The sequence below is a fragment of the Cricetulus griseus genome, chromosome 6 (assembly GCF_003668045.3).
Source record: "Cricetulus griseus strain 17A/GY chromosome 6, alternate assembly CriGri-PICRH-1.0, whole genome shotgun sequence".
NCBI lineage: Eukaryota > Metazoa > Chordata > Mammalia > Rodentia > Cricetidae > Cricetulus > Cricetulus griseus.
This window is the reverse complement of record NC_048599.1, coordinates 116,653,212-116,674,977: the sequence shown is the minus strand read 5'-3', so window position 1 is coordinate 116,674,977 and position 21,766 is coordinate 116,653,212.

The window sequence follows — 21,766 nt, the reverse complement described above, 5'->3', positions numbered from 1 at the left end:
TCCCCTGAAGTACCACCTAGTTCGTTAAAGTTCATCAAGAAGACATTCTATCACTTGGGCTGTAGCCATTTGACATCCCCCTGGGTTGCCTTTATTCTGCCATGCCCTCACTTAAATTATCCATTATCTTTAGAGAGCATAATGAGGGGGGAAAGGCAACATATAGAATGCAGAGTGTTGGTCATATCGGGGACTGAACATAGCTGTAGCATTGGGGAAAAGAATGGGTGGGCAAGAAAGAACTAGGCAAGCTAAGACAGCACAGCGTGGCCCATTGTTGATATGTGCTATCACACGGTACTTGAAAACAGTTGCTTTTTAATTTTTTTTTATTTGAGTCATTTATAGAGAACTCGTTCCACAGAGAAGCAGAGTAGGAAAGTCGAAGGTAGAATCAAAACAAAAGTAAAAAAAAAAAAAAAAAAAAAAAAGGAGAAGTTTTAAACAGCACAAAAGTCAAACATGCATCTAAAAGTCATTTGGAAGGTCACTTCCAGAGTTTACAAGAAATAGAAAAGCTTCCAGCCAGAATGGAATGTGTGTACTAGAAGTTGAGGTGAACTGAGCTCAAGCAGAACTTGCCCAATGTGAATTATAAAGTCTTCAGAGTTAATCCAAAGAGGGAGCCAAGCAAGGAAATGGTGAAGCCCTACCATCGCATGACTTCTTACTGTAGGACTAGATTAAAATAGAAGCAAAAAGGTGTCCACCAAAACATATAAAATCCAAGTCAGAATTTACACACACACACACACACACACACACACACACACACACACACACACACACACACCTTTAGGGGACAGGGAAGTATAGTTCAAGAGGGAGTGGCAGTGACCTCAGTAGCTAAACAAAATGGATCATAAAAGCATTCAAGTAGTGCATATGCATCTATGTAAGTGCATACTATAAGTGTGTGTGTGTGTGTGTGTGTGTGTGTGTGTGTGTGTGTGTGTTAGAAGGGGATATTAGAGAAGTCATGAAGCATGTTACACAATTAATGGATAACATCAATTCTTTGTCCTCTAGGAACTTTACAGTTAGGTAAGTGTGCTAATATTTCAAAACATCAAATTAAGCCTAGTTTTATAGATGGAAACTAAAATTATATGAGTTCAGTGTTACAAGATATTAGACTGTAGACTACAGACCTTAATGATTAACTGGAGAAATAAGGAAGCATTTTTCACTATATGAGTTACCAAATGCATTTAACAAGCTGAGTCATTTAATAAGTATACTTACTTGTGTACTCCGTGAATATAAATATCAGGCAAAGGTAGGTCTGCTCCCTGCCCATAACATATCAGTCAGGTCACACCCACTGATTATGTGTTTGTGAACTGGTCAGTTCCTATGGTTCTGCTCTGTTCTAACTCTTAAGGCCTGTGTCAAACCTTACATATTGTAACAACTGCAATATAATATGTTACTACATATTGTAAGTTATATCCTGATCAGAAGTGTCAGTTGTGATACCAAGCAGTGAAACACTAATCTCTCAATGACAATGTAGCTTTTCCTCACATTGTTGGCTTACAAAGGTGTTTTACTGTTTAGATTTCGAAGTTCTGTGTTGTTTCTTGTTGTCCTCTAGGATTTACTTTCAGAGTATAGTAAGTGCCTGCTTCCCGTCCCCCATTAGCCTCTACACCACTGTGAGGAGGGGCTGCTGAAGATGATCTAGTCAAGCTGTCCACCATGAAGGGCTCAGGTATGCCTCACTGTCCATAGGACAAAATAGACATATTCAGAGTTCTTTTCTCACTCTATCTCTGAAGGGGCTAGCCATACTTTTAAGATCATTCCTTCAAGACCTAAATACTACATGTGAGTCATAGTGAGACACATATAAGACTGTTTCTATGTCAATCCACCATTTCCTCTCATTTTCTTAAGATCAAAAGACATCTTTTAACTTTAAGTTTATATTTATGTTTTATATGCAAAAATTGTGAAGGAAATGTCTGTCAATAAAAATAAGAAATAAATCATATTTTAAAATTAATTTCCTAAAGCATCAAGAAAGGAAAACCAACCTGAGAAGCAAAGAGAGAGAGAGAGAGAGAGAGAGAGAGAGAGAGAGAGAGAGAGAGAGAAAGTCATTCCAAAGGAGCTATTGTGTTCCTCAAGGGTGCTCTGAGTGTGAGAACAGATCTCTTTAAAAGATTACCTGCCATGTGCTCCAAAAACTAACTTTCCATTGTCTAGAGGCAAGTAATCCTCTTACCTGGAGCATTTTGTTTATATGTAGAAATCCATCCTTAATATGAATGAAGTGAATTAACCCTGATGGACGCGGGAAGATTTGGTAGAGGCAGGTAAGGAGACATGCTGACTCCAGAACACAGACAGAAAGGTAGGAAGTTCTTCAAGAAACTGTGGCCAACCTGCTAACCATCCATGAATACAACAAGAATATTGACCCCACTGCTCTGATGCCAGACCCCCTAGATTCAAATTCTGGCTTTGATGGTTTAAGAATAGAGACTAAAGAGTGTCTCACTGTGTGCCCCTGTTGAAGCCATATCCTCCAGTGTGGACTGCCATTGGATAAATCGGTAATCAAGGTCAGCTGAGGTCAGCAGGATGGAACCCTGATCTAACAGACTATGTTCCTGTAAGAACAGACATCTGAGAGATCTCTTTCCATATGGGGACACAGCAAGAAAGCAAGCATCTAAAGGCAGGAAGAGATCCACAGTATCAAGTGGATCAAGTACCTTGATCTTGGACTTCGAAGCCCCCAGAACCCTGAAAACAAAAATATATGTAGAGCCACCCAGTGTATGATGAGTCTTATACTACAGGATTTGCTATGTTGGCCATTGTCTAGCAGCCTGAGCTGCTTCATATACACGCTAAACCTCAGTTTCCACATATTTAAAATGAGCATTTAGGAGGAACAGATAAAAGAGCCCATGAGTACCATACAGTACAAAAGAAACTATTACTAGTGAAAAGAACTCAAAAGGAATGCTGAGAGCAAACAACCTTAGCTCCACATGAACTTGCCTGTCAACTACCAGTGTCCACGTGTGAAGCAGAGGGCCCTCATCTCCCTTACAGAACACTAAGCTGGATGACATGTGAGTCCCTGTAGTAAGATGTGTTCACAGAACAATGTCAGAGCCAGTTCCTAAATTTTTGTATCCCTTTTAGCTCAATATATCTGTTTATTCACATGAACATGGAAGACAAGTGAGTGGGTACTGAGTGCGACTTCCACAGCCATTTAGTTAGATTTTCATTCTAGCTTTGTGACATTATTTGTTCAAGATTTTCTTTGGCGTTCTAGAATACCATAGTAGTTTGTTTTATTTTAGGCCTTTATTATGCAGAAAACTTTTGTTTGACTCCCTGAACATAAGAAAGACAAAAGTCAATGCCATATAGATGAAAGTGGACTATTATGTATTTGAATTTGCAGAAAGTAAATTTAATTTTGTAAAATTCTTTATTTTGTTTTTTGAATACACAAATCATCTTAATTCTTTTAAGATTTTTAAAAACATTTTTGAGGTAGGTGTGTGTGTGTGTGTGTGTGTGTGTGTGTGTGTGTGTGTAAGCATGTACTTTCATGCATGTTCCAGAAGAGGGTGTCAGATCTCCTGGAACTGGAGCTACAGGAGGGTGTGAATAGCCCAACATGGGTGCTGAGATCTGAACTCTAGGCCTCTGGAAAAGTAGCAAGTGCTCCTAATCACTGTGCCATCTCTCTAGCATCCTTACCACCCTAGTTTAATGACTGGCTTGGGCAGATTGATATTTCCCTTTTCCCTGAATCGATGGGAATTAGATACCATTCTCAAAACAAAACTAAGGATTCGTCTTAAAAAAAAAAAAAAAAAAAAAGGCAACCTAAGATTATACTGCAAAGACTGTCCCTAGAGAGTAGCCAGTTCAAGGAAGAAAAGTAACAGAGTCAGCTCATTAAAGCTCCTGTAACTATAGTGTTGAGAAGCATAACATTAGAACCATTAGAATTACCAACACATATTTAAACAAAAAAGAGAAAATTTTAACCCTAACATCAACAATAACTAACAGAATGTTCTTAATATGCAAACAAGGAAACAATTTTCTAACCGATTCGTGTTTCAATTCACTTACTCATGAAGCTATGGGTGGACCATATTATCACCCTAGGGAGGCCCCTAAAGGCATTTTGTCTTATCAAGATCAGCTTTTCTTGCAGTAATCGGGTGAGCTAACTCTGTCTTCAAGTGTAAAAATAGATGTCTTTCCACACCCATTCACTCAGTTATCACAGAGCAACATCACTGACGACTTCATAAAAGTTCCGTCCCTCCCTGCTTCAGCCTAGAGAGCATGCACACAGCAATGGGTACATGGCTAAAATAGGTCTGTAAGAAGTCATGCTATCAGTGTAAAGAGGCTTGTGCGAGTCACTCGGAGCCGGAATGTGTGCTACCTTCTTCGCCTGTGTACGGCTCCAGTTGTTAGCCAAAATTATGTGGCAGTGTACAAGCCTTTTCTGGGGTTTTAGAGGCAGTGAGTGAGTAATCTTGAAGTTGTCTCTTTCCAGAGGAAAGGAAATTCATTAAATTTCCTGTCGACAAGGGTAACAGGTGATAGGCGCACACACCCAATTTTGACTTCCAGCCTGGCCGTGACCTGGACTAGTTCTATTGTGAATCCCTTTGTGTGGTATTCCTTCCATACTGCATAATTTACTTAGGTGATAAAAATAAAAGCCAAGCGAAAACAGCAGGCCTGTAGAAGACAGAAAGGAGCCTAAACCCAGTGTGTGAAGAACAATAGCCTATTCACTCCTCCGTAACAGAGTGTCAAGCCATGAGCGGTTCCTCCAGTTTCCATGGACATGGCTCTCTTTTGGAGGGCGCTGGGGGAAAATAAGTCTCTTTCAATAAAGAGACAAAGCAAACAGTGTCACCATCAGTTAAAAGAAACCTGATTGAGTTTCCCTAAATCTTTTCTAGAACCAACTTTTTCTATGCATTTGCTCAGTTTGGCCTGAGCTGAACGGAACCATACTTGCTTGCTTGGCAAAGACAGCCTTGTGGCATCCAGCCACCCTTCAGGCAGAGGTTGAGGCACTCTAAGTATTAATTTTACTTTAAAAAAATCTCAAGCAAGCTAGGTTTCAACAGAAACAAGTGATCTAATATAAAGTAAAATATCCTCAGATGCATGATAATATTGAAAGGTCAGTGTTTTTGGCAATTCCACTTCTTGTACTCCATGCACACAAATAATGTAGCGATGCTAGGCTCTCCTGACTATCCTCCCCAAGATAGACAGCTCTTATAGAGCAGTTAGCTGGGCACCATGCTACAGTCCAGTAATTCCAGCCTCTCAGGACACTGACACAGGAGGATTGCATGATCCTAGGAGGTAAAGCCAGCCTGGTCAACATAGTATCAATCATTTCAAAGAAGGGAAGAATAAACTTAGCAAATGTTTTCCAAAATATTAGGTGCAAAAGTAAAATACGAATATAAGCAAGTTGCTTATATAACTGCAACTCTTACATATGATACTTTATAATGCTTGTCATACTTACACTTCATTATTAAAATTATTTCATTGTTACAATGCAATATCATAAAGAGACTTAAAATAGTGGGTAAAAGAACCATTATCATGAACAGCTACAGTGTAATAAACAAGCATTTTTAAACTTTGAGGGTGGCTATAAAGTCTAGACTGAGGGAAACATAGACCACACTCCCGAGCAGAAGCTGTCTTATAACCATGCTTATTTGGTAATTTGAAATAATCTTTAATTAAACCCTGGCCAGGATAAAGGACTGTGGCCTGGTCCATTCTGGAGTTCCCAGAAAATGACAAGTCACAGAGATGGATAAAGGCAAACCCATGAGGCTACGTATTTCCCACCACGGCCAAGCATATATCTTGACATACTTCCTGCCTGCACACCTCCTGCCTACATATAATCAGGGGCATGAATACATCCTGACATATTTCCTGCCTAGGTATCTCCCACCTACATGTGATCAAGCACATCTGGTACAATTGGGTCAAACAATCTTTTTTTTTTTTTAATGTTTTTTTGAGACAGAGTTTCTCTGTAGCTTTGGAACCTGTGCTGGAATTCACTCTGTAGACCAGGCTGGCCTCGAACTCACAGAGATCTGTCTGCCTCTGCTTCCCGAGTGCTGGGATTAAAGACATGTGTCACCAACACCCAGCAAACAATTTTGTTTACTTGAGAGAAAACATGTGGCTTGTTATATTTTTTTAATGGTACTCTTAGGTATAATAATTAAAAAACAACTTTGGCTACCTCGGTAATCCTCAAATGCTCTAAAACAGTCAATGTGCTGATTCATAGATTTTGCTTATAATATTCAACAAACATTCTTACAGCTATATGAAAGAGAAGAGGCATAAGACTAGTCAAGATAAATTGCAAAATAATAATTGTTAATAGAAGTAAGGAGAGGCATTGGGAAACTGGTCTTATGAGTATTGGGTAATATAATGTAACTCAGAGCTGCATTGTTAAACAGATGAGATCAACAAAAAGAATATTATCAAGTGCTATCGAAAGAATAAAGAATCCCCAAACATACCCAAGCATATATACAAACTTATATAATCAAGTGATTTTGACCCATTAGGAAAATAATAGACCCTTCAATAAATAAAACTAGGACCTATTTGGGTAAAAAAAAAAAAAGTCATATACTTTTACCAGAACTGAGTAAATTCCTAATACTTTAGCAGTTAAATGTAAATATATAGAATATATAAGACACAGAAAATACAGACTATTTCAATAAGATAAGGTTGGGAATGGTTTTCCCACTATTTTAAGTCTCTTTATGATATTGCATTGTAACAATGAAATAATTTTAATAATGAAGTGTAAGTATGACAAGCATTATAAAACTCAGAGATATCAACAGAACATAAATGAGAAAATTCTGTCCAGAGAAAACTATGACAGACAAGCCTGGAAACTAAGAGCCAAAGGGGTATTACTTGTGAGAACAATTACTTAGTGGTTATAATAAATGGAGTGTGTGAATTGGGGCTTCTTCCTACTCACTGAAAAGTGCAAGGCCATGAGTTCAGTCCACATAATTGGAAAAAGAATACTAGTGATAAAAGGAAACAGCAAATAGAGTACCTCAAATGATATTTCTTAGAAAATATTTTTCAAAATGCAATGAACATATAATTTAGTGAAGAAATACAAATCACCAATAGTTTTGTCAGTGTTTAACCTTATTAGTGAACCAGAAGTAGAAAATTAAAATAGGAAACATTAACTGTTGCCTACCAGATATAAATAGTTTGATGATATACATTACTGGAAAAGTTGCAAATAAATGTGCAGTTAGATTCTTTGGGTAGACATATATATCAATCCAGCTTTATGAGTGATGTCATTGTATCAAATTAAGTATGCAACCAGTAAATCTAAGAGTCCTGACAAACCCCTCTATCTACAAAAACAATCCAAGGATGACTTTGTGGGGTTCTTTGTAACTACAAAACAATTAAAGTTTTAATTGTGTATCATATGGGGTGTGCTTAAATGATTTGTGGTGGTTTAATTCTGTGGAATTCATGTGCTGATCAAGACCCTTAAAGCAAAAGCAGAAGAACGACAGGTGTGGTATGAAGCTACTTTTCTTTTCTAAGAAAAAAATATGAACACTAACATAGACAGACATAAAGAAAGATCATGAAAACACAAAGTGACCTGATAATCTCAGTTATCACTGGTGATGGAGGAGAAGGAAAAGGGAAAGATGATTTCCAGAGTCTCTGCTGAAGAGGGTTTAAACCTCTCATATATGTTTCCATCTAAACACTTAAATCAGCTTTCAAATTCAATAATTCACAGATAAGTTTAAGGAACCAGTTACATTTTGTTGATATCTCTTAGTTTTATAAGTCCTCATCCTTTGGTTTATGTTTACTAATGTTAATTATTGTTTTATCCAGTGGATGCCTGGTATTGGCTGGCAAACATTTTATTTATTTTTCATCCTTTTTATTACCTTCTTCCAATCAAGCAAAATTCTTCCTCTAAAAAGGTCTAATCAGGTCTCTACAAAATAACAGCAAAAGTGGGAATGAAATCACAGGAAAGGACACTGATCTAGGCTATTAAAACTCATTGATAGTTCTATAATGACCATTGTGTGTGTGTGTGTGTGTGTGTGTGTGAGAGAGAGAGAGAGAGAGAGAGAGAGAGAGAGCATGTGTCTGTCTGTCTGCATGCTTCTCTGCCTGTCTCTTAAGTCATTTCTTACCTGTTTTCTTCCTCACCACACTCGCATGGTTACATTTCAAAACCAAATCTTTCATAGAAATTCAAGATAAACAAGTGAGGGTGGTTTCTTCCTCTTCCCCTCAGACTCACCTTTCCCATGGCTTCACCCTTGTACTTGGGTATGGGCAGCTGACCCTGCAGAATTGGGAAAGTCTTTAGAAAGCAACTTCTTAGAAAGCAACTTGAGGGTTGAGAATGGGAATTGTATGAGATACTTGAAATAACAAACTCTTACATGAAGTCTGAGTGGTTTCCCCTTAGTCCACCCTTCCTGCTCCTGCTGTTCTGGTAGATACCTGACCTCATGCCATACCACAGCTCATCATTCTGACTTTCTATCTGTCCATTCCACAGAAGGCAGCTCCTCTAGGGCACTTTTGTATTCCTCCTTTGTCCCACAAGACTGCTCCTCCAATCCTAGTTGACTTGTCTTTTCTCTCCATTCAAAATGAACTAGAGGCACCAGTTCAACTCAATTAGATGGAGGAAGATGCTCAACCAAATACAAAAGGAACAGCTCCCAGGAAGCATTCCCTTGGAGTTCTCCAAACAGTCCTCCATCCAATCTGCTCTCCATCTGCTGCTGGGAGTCACTCTGCCACCTGTAGAGGATGTCTTTGAACATGGGAAGTGAATCAGCAAAGAGGGTCAGCATGTAGAAACTGATGGAACATGCCTCGCCTTCTCCATCTTTGTTTCCATAATCTAGAAGTGTGTGTGTGTGTGTGTGTGTGTGTGTAGCAGAAGGAGCTACAGATGGGCAATAAGGTAACTTCTTAGAAAACCGGAATCCTTTATTTTATTTCTACCCCAGCCTATTTACAATTTTAAATAGATATAAAATCTCAGTTGCTTTAAGATTTAAATACAATACAATGAAAAATAGTATATTCATCATTTCTAGTCATTTGTGACCTAACACAAAGCCAGACTTATGGAAACAAGAAATAGTTCTTAAACTCTATTTAACTAAAAATAGTAAGGGTGAGAGCCAAATTTACATTTTAAGTTTTAATTACTATACCCAAGAAATCCAAGAAAAAAATGCCTTTGAAATGGGGGAGGCTTGTTTATGAAAGACAATAAGCCACATGTTTTCACTCCTCTAAACAAGTTTGTTTCACCGACCCATCCATATCAAATGTGCTCTGTCACATGTGGGCAGAAGGTATGTAGACAGGTAATATGTCAGGATGGATACTTGCCCCGATTGAACCTTGTGTAAATGCAGTGAATTGATGAGTTTGGCTTTCTTAAGCCACTACAAATGTGACTCTGGTTTCCTGGGAACCTGGGTATGGACCCGGCCAGAGCCAATCTACCTGGCCAGTATTTAATTAAAGCTTACTTCAAATTTGGCTTTAAACTGTGGTAGTGGTCTTATGCTCAACCAGTGGGATTAACATAAGTTAAATAGATATAGTACAAAGTATTAACCATGAGATATAAACTAATAACAATGTGTTCTTCCATAAATTGGTAATATTTATTAGTATCTTCAATAAAATATACAATCAGTAATCCCTCACTTGTTCATTCTTCCTCTCTTGCTCTCTCTCACTTAAAGTTACAAGAAGATACCAGGATACTAGCTAAATTTGCAAAATGGACAATAGAAGAAATGTCTGAGTCACATTGCATATCATCTTACATTTTCAGGTGAAAAACTGAAGCCCAAAGAGACAGTAGTTTAACCGTAGAATTCTCAATGGTCAGTCTTCTTCAACAGATTTCTGTAAGCATTTCCTAAGGGAATAGCCATAATTACCACCAGGCAAACTGCAGATCATGCTTAATCACATACTAATAGTAAGGATAGTACTATATTCTCCTTTTCCAGTGGAGGATGCTTAGTCTAACATACTTGTCAGAGACACAACCAGGATCTAGTACAGACAGGATTACAATCCAATGATGACACTGCCCTGTTTCCTTCCTGAACATGCAGTGTTCTTTCTAACTTCTCACTTTTGTTCACAACACGTGGTTCACCTGAATCCATGCACTTTATCAGTGTTGGTACCCATCCTCTCAGGCTCAATAAATTTCTCATCTTTCTCCTGACACCCTGTTGGGAATCTCTTCCATGATTAGTCACATTCTGCCTTATTCAAATGAAGTGAATCTGTCTTTTCTCCTTCTGAATGCCACCCATGTATCCCCAGTCGAAGAAATTGGTTTTGTCTCATTGATTTGTATCCTTCTAACACTAAAGAGAAGCTCATTCATCAGAGTTCTCAGTAAGTAGTGATGGATACAACCATAATGTGCCAAAACTCTGGAGGTGAGTATGTTTTCTGTATGTGTTCGCTGAATGATATTCATAGTGTTTTTAATATTTAAATGTAATTTATATTCTGGATTGTTTGACTTAAATGCAACAAGTATGGCTATTTTAAGGCAAAACTGAAATAGAGTAATAAAACATGTTTCATGTTCTACCTTGATAATAAGGTACCATCAATTAAAATATGCACCACTGATTTACTAACTGATTTTTTGGGGGAAAAGTCACACTGAATGTGCTCAAAGGTGATGAGAAGTATCCTGATGTCACAAACATAAAGATGGCAAGGTGTACATCGGAATTCAGGGCTAGTTCTGGGCCAGCATTGTACAACAGATACAATTTGCCAGCCTATTTTTCTCAGATTCCTCTTTTTTCTATGATAGGACCTCATGTATTATCAATACTTCCTCTGAAATATCCTACCGTCTCATCTATCTCCATCTTATCTTGAACTGAAGGCTTGGTCCTCAGCACAAAACAACAAACCACAAAGTTGTCTCCCTATATTTGGTGTCCCCAGTTTTCCATCTTCTAATGTTATCATCTGAACATTTTATGACTCCATACCTGTCAAATCAAGTTTTAATTTCCTATCTTTACATTCAAACTCATCCGGAATGTATTTTTAACCTAATTTTTCAGTTATCAGTTTTAATCTGAGCAAATGGGCTCATTGCTCCAAAATGTGATAGCTTTCTTCTGTCAGTTCACCTGGTATAATCATACTGAGTATCAGTAAGCTCTTCTCCCTGCCATAACCTGCTTTTTCCACTCACCACTAAATTCCATACACTCTGAGTGACTCACCTTAAATGCCCCTCCTCTGAAGTTTCTTCCTGTACAAGCAGCACACAGTGTGTCTTCGCTACTCCCAGACTGCTGTGCTGTTCACTCTTCGGGTTACTCTCACTGCCTCTTATACACCCCACTTATTTGCTCACATCACCATTCAGGGATAGAAACTTCATTTTATATATTTGTGTGACACCTTCCCACAGGCTTAAGTGATGCTGTTGTAAAATTTGGATGACAAGATGACAAATGAAGAAATAAAATTACTTGAATTGGATAGTTGATTTAATTAAACCTCACAAGGAGGTTTCTGGGGAGATGTGGAAGGAGACAGAGCAGATAAAAGAGTCTAGATGAACAATTTTATTTCAAACTGTATCACATGTCCCTTTAATAGGACACTCAACAGCTTGGTAGAGGAATGCTAGGCATGTTTAGGGAAACACAAGGAGACAATGTCTTGAGAAATGTGTGTTGTTTAAACAGAGCATAAGGAGTGGAAAGTAGATGTGGTTGTTAAATACTTGGAGCATCAGTAAATAAGAGCCTAGGTCAGGTCCAATCATCCAAACAGCACATCTTACATTAGCAGCATCTGAAAGAGATGTCCTTGACCATTTTACATGTCACCCCTTTCTTTTTGGTGTTTTGAGACAAGATGTCCTATAGCCCTGGGTTGAACTCATGATCCTCCTAGGATGGCATCCTAGAGCTGGGATTACAGCCATGCATCACCACACCTGGATGGGACGATGCACTGCTTGTTTGCTGCTGCCAGCACCACTCCAAGGTTTAAGACAGCATTTCAGAGCATTTTAGCCTCACCCTACTTACTCCACAGCACTGGTGCATTAACATGCAGAACGTGTCAGAGTTGTGTCTGGAAACGAGACAGTAATTACTGGCCAGGACTGATGTAAATTCTTGCTAGGACCTCACAGAAGTACCCTGATCATGGCTGAGCACTGAGAGGAAGACATAGCAGCTGCTTGCCGGAGCACGTGTGCAGTGCGGAACAAAGACAGCAAAATATATCCCTGGCTCTTAGCCACGAGCTAAGAAACTGAATGAAGCAGCAGCCAGATTGTATCGATCTGTCACTCCTCTCTGGGATATGGCATTCAACTCCATAGTCAGTGTGTAAGACAACACTCAGTTACAGGGAGGAGGTTTGCTAATATTCCCCAGTCTTTCTTATGGTATTGCACTTCTCCCTAAATGGTAGCTGCCTGTGTATTCTTAGAACTGTATTTTGGTGCCCCATAGGTTGTCTCACTCGGAACATATAACAAAAAGCTTTCTACATATAAAAAGCACACAAATGCTCAATCATGAAGAGGTATCTCCTTCCCTCTTCACTCCAGATGCCAGGCCCCAAGTTTTCACCTGCAAGATCAGGGGTGGCAAGGTGGGTGGGGTTTTTGCTACTCTACTGACTTCCTTCCCATAGGAAGTCTGTTTACTAGTGTTATGAATAGCTGTAGTAGGAGTCGTCTCTCAAATATAAGGATAACCCTGATCCATCACATATACTACAATGAACTTTATTTTGTAACTGATACTATCGCAGGTACAGATGTGAGTGTAGAAGGCAGATTCTGAAGGCTCCATATCCCTGTACCTCTTTAGAATTCTGTAGACACAAAGATAGGAAACTGGAGAGTTTACTTAGGGGAAGAGACAGAGGGTCCTGAGGGTGTACCCTGCCTCCCTTGTGGCCTGGCTCCAAGAAGGCAAAAAAAAAAAAAAAAAAAAAATGCATGGAAGACTGAGATGATATCTCTAGCAATGTTTTTTGTGGGTCAGTATCATAGTCCTCACTGTTGCCAAAATTGCATAAAGTTCTGGGTTTCTCTGAGAATACTTCCCTGACTCATTGAAGCACATGTGGAATTAGGGCCACCAGTCTTCTCCCTAGATGTCACCTTGCCTGTGTTAATATCCAGAATTTCCACCTTTGCTGTTTTACTGCCTCTATTCTGATTTGACTTTTTCAAAAGGTCACCATCTCCTTTAAATTATAAATAGTTCACAAGTTGCATTCTGGACTTTTCCCAACCCCCAGTGTGTCCCTTCCTGGCCACTTGCCATACTTTGTTTATTAGTGTCACTGTTGGAAGGTGGCTCACTGTTCCAAGAAACTGGAAAACCAAAACACCTACACTGGTGAATACTTCAGATGGAAAAATACAATGCCCTTCATCTGAAATTAATGTTTCAAGTGTTTAGGGACCTACAGGCAGGGTGGCAGTGGGGTGGCTTCTGTTGTTTTCCAATGAAACACCTCACCTCTGCTTAATCTAGGCTTCCCCTTCCTCCAGTTTTGAAATGTGATTTCCCTGAGGGCAGAAATGATACTTTGGAACTTGTGGAATACATGGAACACTGAAGATCATCTAGTGCTGGCGCAACACACACACCCTAAGGCACTCTGCACCACTTTCCAAGCAAGCAGTAGATAGTTAATTATTTACTTGGTCCATGGGCTCCTGAAGGACTTGGATGTAGACAGAAATACACTTCAGTGTTGTTTTCTCTAAGCACAACAGTCTGAAAGTTTTATACAGGTTTATAATTGTGATTCTTTTCCCCTAAGAAACAACATGTTACTTCTTGCAGAAACTCTGACAAGATTTGCAAAGAAACACCCCAAATTGATATGCAAGCCAGGTTTGAGAGAAAGTAGGTCAGGCTGAGAACAAACCAGTAGATGCCACAGAAGAAACTGAACTTGCATTAATTTTTCTATTTTCATTCTTTCTTTTTCAGGGATGATGTTTGGACATGCTTGTGAATACAAAAGACACAAGAGGTTCTGCAGTGAGAAGGAAAAAAAGAAGAGCATCGCACAAATGCCTAGGGTACAGATTGGAAACACTCCCCAGTGTCTATGAGCATTTCATCCCCAGCTTTACAAATGATGTATTTCCCCAGCAAGATGAACTCCAGACATTCTGCACCTCTTCTTGTTTTGTATTCCAACTAGATGAGGATGCAAGAAGATATTAAATTCTCCTCATGCAATACCACATTGACTGAAATGGACAGTGTGACAAGGGAGCAGCCACTTGTGTGAAGATACAGTGGGCCACTGGAAGGAGCAATACACTAAGGTTCAGCCCTCTGCCTCCCACTGAGGAACACTATCGTCTACTAGGAATCATCAATTCAGCTTGGCCTATTTTTCATTTTTCCTAATAAAAATCAGCCTTCCAATCCTTCACTCATTCTTATTCTCTTTCAATTCATGTCTAAGAGTTCAACATGGCACAAGATAATGTAACTTTTCAATAAAACATAAAATAATTGGCTCATGTATTCATCAAAAGTCCCAGCCTTCTAGCTTTACTATTTTTCTGTATCTCCCATAAAAATAATTCTTAGCTGCTATTTCCTGACTTAAGACCAAATTCTCATCCATATTTCTGGCTTTGCTCTTTTCCTATGCCTTTTCATGTGCTACAGATCAGATTGCTAAGATTGCTGAAGCCTGACACAAGGATCGTTTAGCGCTCAATCTTGCTGCCTACTGCCTGTCACCCATCCATCAATCCAAAAATGAATATGTACAAATGTATTTCACAGTCTTGGCAGGACAAAATTTTTAAAGACTCTGATTGATTTTACAACATCTACTAAATTACTTGACATCTATTCTGACAAAAAAATCTTCAATGCTAAATTCTAATTATAGAAGAGCAAGGGAAAAATGTTTCCGTCTTCAGGTACATGGAGGGAGTCCAGAGAAAATAGCCCTAAAATGGAACACAAGTTGCCCCTTTTCATGTCTTTTGGAATTAAATGAATCTAGAGGGCTTTTTTTTCTAACTCAATTATTTGGAATCATTAAGAGAAAATGAAAAATACATTTGATCATGATAGTCAGATTTCCATTTGAAAATAAAATAATACAATAAACACACCAAAGCAACAAATTGATCATAATTAATGTGCACATATGAATTTGAATTAGCATATGCTTTTATTACATAAAAAGAAGCACATGGCTGTGAAAGAGCTCTTATGCACTAAAGAACATCCCCCATCACAAGCATTGATTTCTAAGGTGGGAAGCTGGAGAAATGTAAAGTTATTCTGATATAGCGCTAATAAGTTTTAAAAGCACATGTAGGCATTGACATAATCTTTGTTCTCTACATTGACCTACTGAAAGGCAGAATTTGAGGGTATTCTTTGCAATACTTCCTATTCATGTTGCCTAGAAAAGCTAGGGTTTTTTTAAGGAAAATATATTCAAGAATAGATAGAAAATAATTGTAAATGAATTAGAAATCATAAATACATTCCACAACAAAAACCTCCTGGTTATGAAAAATCCTTAAGATTCATCACATACTTAATACCATATATGTTGCTATAACACCATAATTTAGAAGCCACTTACTGTCTATGCCCCAGTGGTCAGTCCTTTACAGATTATGGAAGCAGACTGAAATTTTTGGAGCTCATTTGTTTGATTGTTTTGTTAGTTTGTTTTTAATTTTTTGAGGCAGAGCCACCCTATAGTCCAGGCCGGCCTGGAACTGATAGGTCTCCTGCCTCTGCTCTGAGTGCTGGGGTTCTGGTGTGTGCCACCATGCCTGATGGAGACCTAAAAGTACTTTCTACATAATAGTGAAAGCTGTCACAGGACTGTCCCTTCTAGATTATTGAGTCTCTTAAACAGAAAACTGGAGCTGATCTGGGTGGGAAAAATCCAGATTCACACGCTAAGTTTAGAGCATGTAGGAGAACTTCAGTATGGAAACTTCAGTCACTTTAGCTCTGCTCATTTTAGTCATAGAGATCTGAATTCAGACAAGAAAACTGTGAAGAAACTAACAGCTCAGTGATGGGGTCCTGCTAATCATATTTTTATTGTATTGAAGAAAGAGGATGTGAGTCCTCATAATCTAGACAAGAACAAGCTGGCAATGAACTTCAGCAACCAGATGAGGTGGCACTTTGCTGAAAGTGAAGTCCATTCTACATTGGCAAGGACTGCCAAGGGATTTTAAAGAACATCAAAAATTCTACAAAGTAAGACATCTGGGGAAAAGACTGGAAGTGATAAAGTGAGAACTGAGCAGTGTGGCTGAGCACCTACCTCCATCTATGAGGTCTTAACAAGCAAGGGACCAAGGGGACAAAGCAAAATATAGTCTATTCTCCTTCTGTAAAGAAGAATCGCCAAAAAAATTGCTTTAATCTGTCCCCTTGTGCTTGCTGTCAAGAACATGCTAGAAGATAGTATCAAAAATCCATCAGTTTGTGGGTCACAGTTTCTACCACACTATCCTGATTGTCTTTGACTCACTTATCTGCATGGATGTGGTAAGAAAAGCTGTTGTTGATCTACAGCATTTAGCCTCACTGTTAAATATAGGAAACATACAAAGAAAGATTCTTATCTACAGAGAGTGAAACACTTTTTTTCCATAGTGATGAAAGAGTCCAGTAGTGGGCAAGATAAAAGCATCCCCAGCCTCCCTGCTTCATGTTTCATCTGAGCACAGAGCTCCCACCATCTTCAAAGGAAGAGCTATGCCCAAAATATTAACTACGTGTGTGGCAGAGGACAAATAGCAGGGCTATTATGAATAGCATTACCCAAAACATTATGAAATACCCAATGGTACTGATGGGAAAATGATACACCATTCAAAACTAGAGCAGGTAACTGAAAGGCTGTGGCAAGATGCAAGAAGAGACTGCTCTGAGATCTGTGCCCCTTGGTATAAGAAAGATTTGGAAGAAGACACAACAAATAGCCTTTCTTTAAAAAAAAATATGATGAGGAGGGAAGAAGAGGAAGTGGGAGGAGAACTTGAGGGACCAGGAAGATTGAGTTGTGAGATTAATAGAGGAGAGAAAGAAAAGAGACACATCAATAGAGGGAGCCATTATAGGTTTAAAGAGAAATCTGGCACTAGGGAATTGTACAGAGATCCACAAGGATAACCCCAGCTAGGATTCTAAGCAATAGTGGAGAGGCTACCTTAAATGCCCTTCCCCTATAATGAGATTGATGAATATCTTTAATGCCATCCTAGAGCCTTCATCCAGTAGCTGATGGAAGTAGAAGCAGAGATCCACAGCTAGGCACTGAGCCAAACTCCAGGAATCCAGTTATAGAGAGGGAGGAGTGATGAGCAAAGGGGTCAAGACCACACTGGGAAAACTCACAGAAATAGCTGAACTGACCAAGTGGGAACTCATGGAACTCAGTCTGACAACTGGGGAACCAACATAGGACCAAATCAGGCCCCTGAATGTGTGTGTCAGCTAGGAGGACTGGGCAGTCTATTGGGCCTCTGGCAGTGGAACCAGGATGTATCCTCAGTGCACAAACAGACTTCAGGATTCTATTCCCCATGGAGGGATATTCTCTTAGCCTAGACACACGGGAGAGAGCCTAGGCCCTACCCCAAATGACTTGACGTATTTTGATGATCCCTCTTGGAAGGCCTCACCCTCCCTAGGGAGTAGATGGGGGATGGGATGGGGGTCAGTTTGGGGGCATGGGAGGGAGAGGGAACTGGGATTGATATGTAAAATAAGACTGTTTCTAATTTAAATAAAATTTATAAAAAAATAAAATAAAAAACATGATGATTTTAATTAGCATTTTTCATAACCCTAAATTGCAGGCTATCTTGCACACCTACCAGTTCTTCTTAGTGTAACAGAAGAGTGAAACAAACACTGTATTCCCTTTTCTCATAAATACACCACAGAACAGCTCAGTCTAAACAAGATGATGAAAATAAAGGTAAAGTTGTGTATTCCAAAAGTTGTAAAGACTTCCTATGGCGAGGTATTGAATAAACAACCATTGATACTACTAATATACTTTGGGTTTGGATCTTTAGGTTATTAGTTATGGGCCAGCAAGATGGCTCAGAAGGTGAAGGTGCTTTCTGTGTAAGCCCAATGACCTAAGTTCTTAGTCTACTTTGTTTTAAACATCCTTTATGAAATTGAATTTTGAGTTTTTTATTTAAAAATGTAATTTGAGTAATTCGGTACCAAAGCAACCAGGCATTTGTATTTCATTTGCTTTACATGCTCTATATACAGAAAAAATGAGTTGCTGGTCTGTATTAGACTTAACCTTCTCAAAGAGAATCTGTGAGGATTTCAACTCTGAAGAGCTCCATCAAGCTAAAGTTGGCCACTTGCCTCTAACTCTAGGAAAGTGATGCTGAGTATAGGAAAAGTCCAACTCTGCCCTGTATGAACCAGTCTGGGAAAACATCTTTACTGTCCACCACAGCAGAGCAAGAACTTTCAAGTGTTCACAGAGATGACTGCCGTATCTAGTTGGCAATAAGAGTTGGCTTCAAAAGAGAAAGACAGCTGTAACAGTGGGAAATAGTGGTCAGGATAAATGAAGGAAGGAGAGTTGCCAGGAGGAGAAAACACAGTGGAAGGACCAGTAACAAGTGCAGCTTGATGTTTGTAGACAAGTAAATTGTGTATGTTATAACATCCAAGGACCTCACTGGGCATTGTGGATGAGGGCCCACATCTACCATACTAGAAACTTTGAACTTGATTCTGCCATAAGAGTAAAAAATTACCACTTTTATTTTTTTAATTTTAGCAGAAGTTAATTCATTTTAGGGTAACTGACTTGGTGGTGGGTTTACAATATGAAACAATGCTGAAGACAGTTCAATTTCTGCTATATAATATCGATAATGGGTAATAATATCAATATATAATATTGATAAGTGCTTGAATAAAAGCAGTGGAGGGCTTGCTGTTTGGAGTAGCAGTGAGAATCACCTCCAAAAAACAAATGATTGACTTTAGGACTCTGTGACTTTGGGGATTAAGAAGCAATAAGAGAGGGACTCAAGGATTCTGACTCATCTCCAGGGACCAGTAGAATGATGTTGTCATAAACAATGATGGCAGTGAGACTGGATATTTTACTGTGGTGTCTGACCCTAATTTCATTATCAGCATTGCAATCAAAATCCAAAAACAGTATTCAACCTCCAAGAGCTGGATATTAAACCCCCAAACCTTGCCACATTGGGAAATTTAATTTCCTTTTTCTCTTACCCTGCTAAAGCCATTGGCAATGAAACGTCAATAAGCTCCGCGATCTTGTAGCTTTCCCAGAATAATTATTCTTAAAGACACAATTTGAACTCAGCTAGAGAATTGAAAACATAACCATCCCTTTGCATCAATTTCCCATCAGGGAATCTGACCCAAATATTCAAACGTTCCCATGATATTATGAAACTTGCTTTTAGCTGCTTGTTCTTCCTGGGTGGAGAAAATTTTAGTGATTACCATGGAGTCATACTCTACTGCTGAATTTTATCAGTCAGAGAATATGTGCAAACAGTGACAGGTGGGTAAGTAAAATTAGCTCTTAAGATGTTCAAAGGTAATGCTTCAAAAAATAAAATAGCCATAAGTAGCCAGGAAACAGACTCCTGGCTGGTGTGGTGTGCACACATAACCAGAGAATGTGAGGAAATAATATTATCTTTGTTGATCTGATAGATGTTTTCCAAATATAGTTAAACATGAACTATTAAGTTCATCTGAATCCATGACCTTTTTACAGATACTTACTGATTGCTAGCCTTACTCTACTTAAGCCAGACAAGAAACATGAGAACAGCCCATGCAGTTTGCATGCTCACATTAAAAATCCTAAAAGGGAAGACAGAGAGTATTTTACACACACACACACACACACACACACACACACACACACACACACACACACACACTCACACACACACACACACACACACACACACACACACACACACGTGAAGTGGGGCCAATCTAGTGTACAGGTTATCATTTTAAGTGAATAAATGCCAGGAATGAGTAACTGTTATCAATTTCCTGAAAGCAGAGGACATTGACATAGGCTGTAAGATCTGATTTCCTCACTGACTGGACTCTAAAGGTGTATGTTCTTTAGAAGCTCAACCTAGCACCACAGTTTCATTCCCCCAAACGAGCAACATATCACTGCTAAGAATCCTGGAGATAAAGATGTAACTGTATGTGCCTTTTCTAGCAAGTCCCACCAATTGTCCTCAATGGGACCTTATACCCTGGACAAGACTTTTTGTAAACAACACACATACTTCCCACCTGTGTTAGGTCAGTAAAGAAAGCTGCCTCCTGATTCAAGGGTTATATTTCCTGGACATTTATTTTAAAATGTACTGTTGATAAAACTGAGAAAAATCTAGAGCATGAAGAGATGAGCCTGAAATGAAAGTACACTTGGCCATAATACATATTTCAAAGATGGCATCATCCTTAAATCCCATCCCACACAGCATCCTTACGTTGTAGGTTTTGATACTTTCTCTTTACTGAAGTCTGGCTAAGCACACAGAAATGAAGTATTGTGAAGGCAAATTATTATAAAAGGTTTACCCCCAGTTCTTCTAGGACATTTGAAAGCTAATCATTGTGCTCTGAGGAAGTCAGACAACTCCATAGAAAGACTGCATTTAGATTCCAGCTATAGCCCTTCCTGAGATCCCATCTGAGAACAAGATCAAACATGGCATATGTGAGCCATGGAGCTGTATACAACCCAGCCTTAGCCTCTGAGCCACCTTAGATAACCCTAAGTGGGTGGAAGACAATATATCTTCACGGAGCCCTGACCAAACTGCAAGTCTGTGGACAAAGTGAATGCTGTTAGTCATTTAAGCCAGTAAGCCTTGAGTTCATTTGTTACTTAGTACATAACCAGAACAGCATAAAGAAATCTCTCAGACGTCAAAACAGCTGATGGTCAATTCAAATGTAGGCAAATGACCACAGGATGGCAAGAAATCACTTATGTGTCTTGAGAGAACCACAAGCAGTAAGTGTGTGTGTGTGTGTGTGTGTGTGTGTGTGTGTGTGTGTGTGTGTGTGTTAAGTGGACACTGGGACACACAGAAATGTATGGTGAGATAGAGGGAAGAACTAAATGATGCTACAAGTCCCCCATAAGGGCATCTTGTCACTGTATGACTCCATGTTCATGGTTTTATAGAAATAATAACCTTTCCAGATATTGTTAATTAAATTACTAAAGAAATTCTTGACACCATAGTAAGCACTCAATAGATGTTAGTTAAAAATACCAAAGAAACCCAGAGGTGTTGACTATTGGCATGGCATGGACAGAAAGAGGCTTGTCTTGAGAAGAAAAGCATCCTTATTGATCTAAAAGTCAATAGCATTCATGTGTGTTATTGCAAAGTAAAATTAAGGATTTGAAAACAATATGATAGGAGGGGACACTAACCACTATGCTAATGAGGAGTAGGACCGAACCAGACCTCCTGAATGTGGGTGCCAGATGGGGAACCTGGACAGTCTATGGTGGTGTTAGCAGTGGA